Raw genomic sequence first — 6,946 nt, 5'->3', positions numbered from 1 at the left:
CTCAACTGAGTATGAAGTTCCCATCAACTCTTAAGAATCTCCCTACCTTTTGATATTTTGAAAATAAGAAAAAAAAATCAGCCCATATAAATTTGAAATACTCAGCCCATATGTCCATTTGCATTTATATTTATACAATGGACTAATGATGATTTAGCACATGACATATGAAGAATAAGAACTCAGGGAAACGTTAAATCCACATATTCAGTCAGCACATTTACTAAGTGCCAACCGCCAACAATGTCCCAGGGACTGTACTAAGCTCTAGAGATGTAGGAATAAGCAAAACAGATTTTCAAAATCCTTGCTTATATCAAACTTACATTTCAGTAGGTGTGTCCACTTGTATACAGTGTTGGGTCTCACCTGCGTCATTGACAGGAATTAGTCATAATCACCAATAAACATACAGGGCAAATTCTCAGTGAGTGCTTCCTCTAAGGCGAGGCTTCTGGCCAGTGCTCTGCATGCATTATCTCATTATTCTCTTCTTCCTAGGGATTAAAAACAGGCTTCAGAGAGATGTAGACACCTGTTCAAGGGGCCCTAGGAGGTAAGGGGTGGGCCAAGACTGAAACTCGTTTCTCCATATCTGCCTTTTAACTTGTACCTTTTCTTAGGGTGTGGAAGGGAGCTGATGGGGAGTGGTGGGGTTATGGCAAACTGGAGAGCAAACTCTGTGCAAAGGGAGCCACTATCTGGCCACTTGGCCCAGGGGAATGTGGCCCAGTGCGGCCAAGTTTTCTGATTTTTTCAAGAGAAGCCGGCAAACAGGATTTTGATGTGAAAACCAATTTTAAAAACGCTGTGAAAGCCAATCAAAATCTGTCTGAGCATCATTCAGGCCACAGGTCTGCCCCTCCATGTAACAGCACCCCCCAAAACTAAATGTGGGTAGAAAAATGCAAATACAACTCTGGTTCTTGCACAAAGTAGTTGTCAGGTTGATTTGATAAGGCTAAGGCAAACAGGTGCCCCTGTTTACCAATAAGGCAAAGTCCTTAATGAAAGGTAACTGAGGGAGCAGCTGGAGCATTTCAACCCCCTACCTTGGAGGAGGTTGCATTGAGCTATCTTAGGCTGGGTTGATAGGCCATGCTTATCGGAAAGGGAAAATTTAACTTCAGGGCGGGCTTCGTGTTGCATCTGAGGTCCTAATAATGATCACTATGCTGTCAGCACACAAGATGTAGTTCAAAATAATTCTCCTCCTAAAAGTCACATTCTGCTCGCCTCCTGGCCCTTCCTTGCCTCTCCGCCTCCGCCCCAGGCCTCCCATGCTCAGCAAGCCTTTCCTCTTACCCACTCCGTTTGCCAGGGGATGGCAGCCACAGGACAGACGGTGGTCTCATCACTGGGGTGGTCTGAGACTGGAACAGAGTTGGTTGCCTATAGGTGGCAGTGCCTCTTCCTGTCCTGGCCTTTGGAGGGAGGGAGGGGGCACAGGAGAGCTTCCACGTTTAGAAAACACTTGCACCGGGCTTCCCTGGTGGCGCAGTGGTTGAGAGTCTGCCTGCCGATGCAGGGGACACGGGTTCGTTCCCCGGTTGGGAGGATCCCACATGCCGCGGAGCGGCTGAGCCCGTGAGCCATGGCCGCTGACCCTGCGCGTCCGGAGCCTGTGCTCCGCAACGGGAGAGGTCTCAGCAGTGAGAGGCCCACGTACCACAAAAAAAACATTTGCACCATCAATAGACTGAAACTCTACGAGACAATAGTTTTACTTAAAAATGTGTAAAGGGATTCCCATCTTCTGGATCTTAGCAAGATCAGAAAACCTCTGTTTACTACAGGAATTGTTTCAGAAAGGAAAGTGAAATCTGGCACATGAAAAACCCCCTTTCTACCCGCTCTCAAGATAGTAACTTTGCAGACATATGCCACGTGTATTCCATCACAGCAAAACAATGCTGTCGTGCACTGGGGACAGATTTGCTGCTGCTGCTGAGGCTGCTGCTGCCACCGCCGCCTCCACCACCTCCTTCTGTTGCTTGGATAAAGCTGAGGCATGTGGCACTGCTGTGAGATTCTTAGAAGATGGGCGATTGTTCCTGGCTGGGACCCTACAAGTCGGTTTGTACCATGAGGCTCTAAATCCTAGCTCCTCTGGGCCCTGGGAGCCTTTCCTTTGGAAAACACACATGGTAAGGACTTAGACACTTTCTGAAAGGGATAGGACAAGGAAAACGTGTACTCTCCCCCATCCCTTGCTTGGACAATCATTTAAGACACTGGTCCCCAACCTTTTTGGCACCAGGGACTGGTTTCATGGAAGGCAATTCTTCCACGGACCGGGGGTGGGGTGGGGTGGGGGGGATGGCTTCGGGATGATTCAAGCACATTATATTTATTGTGCACTTTATTTCTATTATTATTACGTTGTAATATATAATGAAATCATTATACAACTCACCATAATGCTGACAGGAGGCGGAGCTCAGGCAGTAATGTGAGCCATGGGGAGCAGCTGTAAATACAGATGAAGCTTCGCTTGCTCGTCTACCACTCACCTCCTGCTGTGTGGCCCAGTTCCTAACAGGCCACGGACTGAAACCGGTCCATGGCCCTGGGTTTGGGGACCCCTGACTTAAGAGGTGAAGTGACTTCTCCCACTCAGGGAGGCAGGGTAATGCTATGATTAGGAGTGTCCAGAGACCTGCATTCCAGCCCCAGTTCCCCTACATACTCATCTTGGAGCCCAGAACATTTTACTAAATGTTTTTGGGCCTCAGTTTTCTCATCTGTTAAGTGGAAATAATAATAGGCCCAGGCACATAGAGATGTCGCAAGGGTAAACTGATGCGCACAAAAGCTGCTCTCTTTGCACAGAGCACATCTCCAGGTCACCGAAGCCTCCATGTATCCTCACCATGGCTACCCTCCATCCACACCCTCGGAGAGGCAACAAGTTAAAAGGTATCTGCTTCATCTTGGCCCTACCACTAATTTCTGTGGTTCCTTGGTCAGGTGATCAGGAGTTACACATGATGACCAGGGCCACTCTAGTGCAATTCTTTTTTTTTTTTTAATTTTATTGAAGTATAGTTGATTTATAATATTGTGTTTAATTTCTGCTCTACAGCAAAGTGACTCAGTTATACATATATATATCCTTTTTCATATTCTTTTCCATTATGGCTTATCATAGGATATTGAATACAGTCCCCTGTGCCATACAGTAGAACCTTGTTGTTTCTCTCTAGTGCAACTCTTTAGCTGCAGCAGGGGAGACCTTTGCACCCACTACCCCTAGAGCCTTATTTTGGACACCACCTTTGCCTGAATTTCTGGCTGCTTTGGCCACAGTCCAGATGAGAGTGTGCCTGTTGTCCACCTCCTGCTCCAGGCCCCTCCCTGGAGAGGCCACATTGACAGCTCTGTAGGTGTGGAGTCCACCTGCCTCAGAGTGGGAGGGGCACTGTGTACACATGCAGTTTCCTGGGCTCCATCCTAGACCCACTGCTTCCAAATCACTGGAGCAAGGGCCTAGGAATCTTCAAGTAACAAGCCCTCTGAGGGAGCAGAGCCCGTAAAAGTTAGCATTTATGGCCCTCTGGTACCTCAAACTCTGTAGATGTTTTCCTCAACCTGTCTCTCCTCGTGTGTCTGGCTTAACTGGACCACCGTCCGGCAGGGAAGCCAGGCCTTCAAGCCAGAGACCTGAACTTCCCTGAGTTCAAGATAGCCCTGATTACCTCGTAGCAGAGTTTGGCCCTTCTCCTTGCCCCACCGGTCCTTGTTCAGGCCTTCCCCGTGATTTCACACCAGAACCAGCAGTCTTGCTCTCCATGTGCCCAATCTGGAGGTCTTGATCTGAAATATAAACTTGGCCCTAATACTCTCTTACTTAAAATTCTCTAGGGGTTTCCCATCCCCTGCAGGATCAAGTCTGATGAGGCGTTTATTTATGTATTTTGGCCGCACCTCACGGCATGTGGGATCTCAGTTCCCTGACCAGGGATCGAACTCTTGCCCCCTGCAGTGGAAATTCAGAGTCTTAACCAATGGACCGGCAGGGAAGTCCTTGATGAGGCATCTAAAAGCCTTTCTCTTCAACCTCAGATCTCCTGCCACTCCCCTAGAGGCAAAACTCCAACTAGACCTATGTTATGCTCAGGTCTTTGAATGTTCCATGGAGCTGCTCACCTCTGGGCTACTCTAGACACAGCACCCTCCACTGGAATACCCTTTCTCCTCTTCTACTCTTCCTTCAAGTCTTGGCTGAAATGTCACCTCCTCTGGGAAGCCTTCCCAGATGTTCCCAGGTAGCGCTGACTACTCCCTCCTCTTTCCCTGTACACGTCCCCAAAATATCACCCATGACCCTGTATTTGCCTTTATTTGCTTATGTGTTTCTGCTCCACTAGACCCATGAGGGATTTGCATTTTATTCATTTCAAATTCCACACCTTTATTGGGGCTGATAAGGTCGTAAGTGATCTGGCTTCCGCCCAACTCTCCACCCTGTCTCGTACCCCTCTCTGCCCTACCCACTTCACTTAGTCACACTGGCCTTCAGACTGGTCCCAAGATTACCAAACTCCTTCCTGTTCTGGGTCTTTGTTCCCGCATTGACCTTTTTCTGGAATGGCCTCCCCTAGATCTTTCCATGGCTGTCTCCCTCTTGACATTCAAATCTCTGTTCAAATGTCACCTCCTCAAGAATCACTTGGCCAACCAATCAAAAGTAATCTTCCTTCCCCCCATTCTCTCTTACATACCATATTTTCTTCCCTTCATAGCATTTATAGTTAATTCACTTTAAAAATCAGCCTTATTGAGGTATAATTTGCATACAATAGAATGCACATGTTTAAGGTGTACAGTTATGTGAGTTTTGACAAATACCCAAGTATCCACCACTCTACGAAAGACATAGAATATTTCCATAATCTGTACAATTTTCCTGAGCCCTCTTTCCAGTCGATATCCTCCCTCCCCATGGCCAGCCCCAGTCAATCTCAGCTCTGCTTTCTGTTCCCATAGCTTCATTTTGCTTGTTCCAGAACTTCATTTGAATGTAATCATCCAGGAATTTCCCTGGTGGTCTAGTGGTTAGAATCTGGCGCTTTCACTGCTGTGGCCTGGGTTCAATCTCTGGCTGGGGAACTGAGATCCCACAAGCCACGCAGTGCAGCCAAAAACAAAAAAAAAAAACAGTGTAAATATAATCATCCAGTATGTACTCTTCCTGTCTGGCCTCTTTCACTCAGCATAATGTTCTGGAGGTCCATTCATGTTGTAGCATTTATCAGCATTTGTTTCTTTTTATTACTGAGTAGTAAGCTATTGTATGAATATACCACAATTTATCTATTTGCTTGTTGATGGACACCTGGGCCATTTCCAGTTTTGGGCTATTATGAATAATGCTGCTTTGACTTACAGACATAGAAAACAAACGTATGGGCTTCCCTGGTGGAGCAGTGGTTAAGAATCCGCCTGCCAATGCAGGGGACAAGGGTTCAAGCCCTGATCCGGGAAGTTCCCACATGCTGCGGAGCAACAAAGCCCCTGTGCCACAGCTACTGAGCCTGCGCTCTAGAGCCCACGAGCCACAACTACTGAAGCCCGCGTGCCTAGAGCCCGTGCTCAGCCAACGCACTGAGAAGCCCATGCACTGCAACGAAGAGTAGACCCTGCTTGCCACAGCTAGAGAAAGTGCGCACGCAACAAGGAAGACCCAAAGCAGCCAAAAATAAATAAATAAAATAAATTAATAAATTAAAAAAAAAGAAAACAAACTTATGGTACCAAAGGGGAAAAGGGTGGCAGAGGAATAAATAAGGAGTTTGGGATTAGCAGATACAAACTACTATATATAAAAGAGATAAACAACAAGGTCCTACTGTATAGCACAGAGAACTATATTCAATACCTTGTAATAAACTATAATGGAAAAGAATCTGAAAAAGAATATCTCTATCTATCTATCTATCTATGAATCACTTTGCTATATACCAGAAACTAAGATGACACTGTAAATCAACTATACTTCAATTTTAAAAAACCTAAAATAAAATAAATAAATAAACCTGCTATGACAATTCATGACAAGCCTTTGTGTGGACATACATTTTCTTTTTTCTTTTCTTTTGTGTGTGTGTGTGTGTGTGCATGTGTGTTGCTAGTAATTACCTTATTCGCTTAATAAATATTTATTATGTACCAGGCCCCTGGGAACAGGAGTAGGGCCGTGGGGAGAGGGGGACTGGAAAGAAGGAAAGCAGGACAATGGTGTGTTGCGGAGTTGGTCACCACTGTGGGCAAGTGGGGCTCAATCCGGTGGGGAGGATCTGCTGAGGAGCAACACGGAGGGCACCTCAGAACTGTCCACCGAGCATCAGAGAAGCAAGCATATATCTGTGGGTCCAGGGTTGCCCCAGTAGGGTTAAGTTCCTCACACTTCCAAGCCACAGTGCTTGAGTCCAGACACAAGCCTGGGCAGAAGGCAAGACCTGTGGGGAGCAGCTAACCCAGGGGGCTTTTACCTGCCCCAAAACTGGTTGCCACGGCGACGGCTGAGTAAAAGGTGGGCCAGGATGGGAGGAGGGTCACAAGAGGTCTCCGATACACATTCATTCAACAAATATTTATTGAGTGTCTCCTATGTGCCAAGCACTGGGTTCAGCACTGGAAACAGTCATCAAAAAGCCAATCCCTGTCCTTATGGGGGAGGCAGACAGTAAACAGTTCAGTAATTGATACAGTATTGTATCAAGCAGAGATGAGTGCCTTCAAGAAAAATAAAACAGGGTAGGAGAATTGTGAGCTGAGTGGAGGGATGGGGCTCATTTGGACCATCAGGGTAGGCCTCTGAGAAGCTGATATTAGACAGAGTAAATGGAGCGAGAAACTGAGTCACCTGGATACCGAGGGTAAGAACATTCCAGCGGAACAAGCTTAGGGTGTCAGAGAAACAACAGGGAGGTTGCTGCGGCTG

This window comes from Monodon monoceros, unplaced genomic scaffold (genome assembly GCF_005190385.1).
Source record: "Monodon monoceros isolate NGI ecotype Baffin Bay Population unplaced genomic scaffold, NGI_Narwhal_1 Super_Scaffold_12, whole genome shotgun sequence".
NCBI lineage: Eukaryota > Metazoa > Chordata > Mammalia > Artiodactyla > Monodontidae > Monodon > Monodon monoceros.
Note: the sequence above shows the minus strand (reverse complement) of the source record.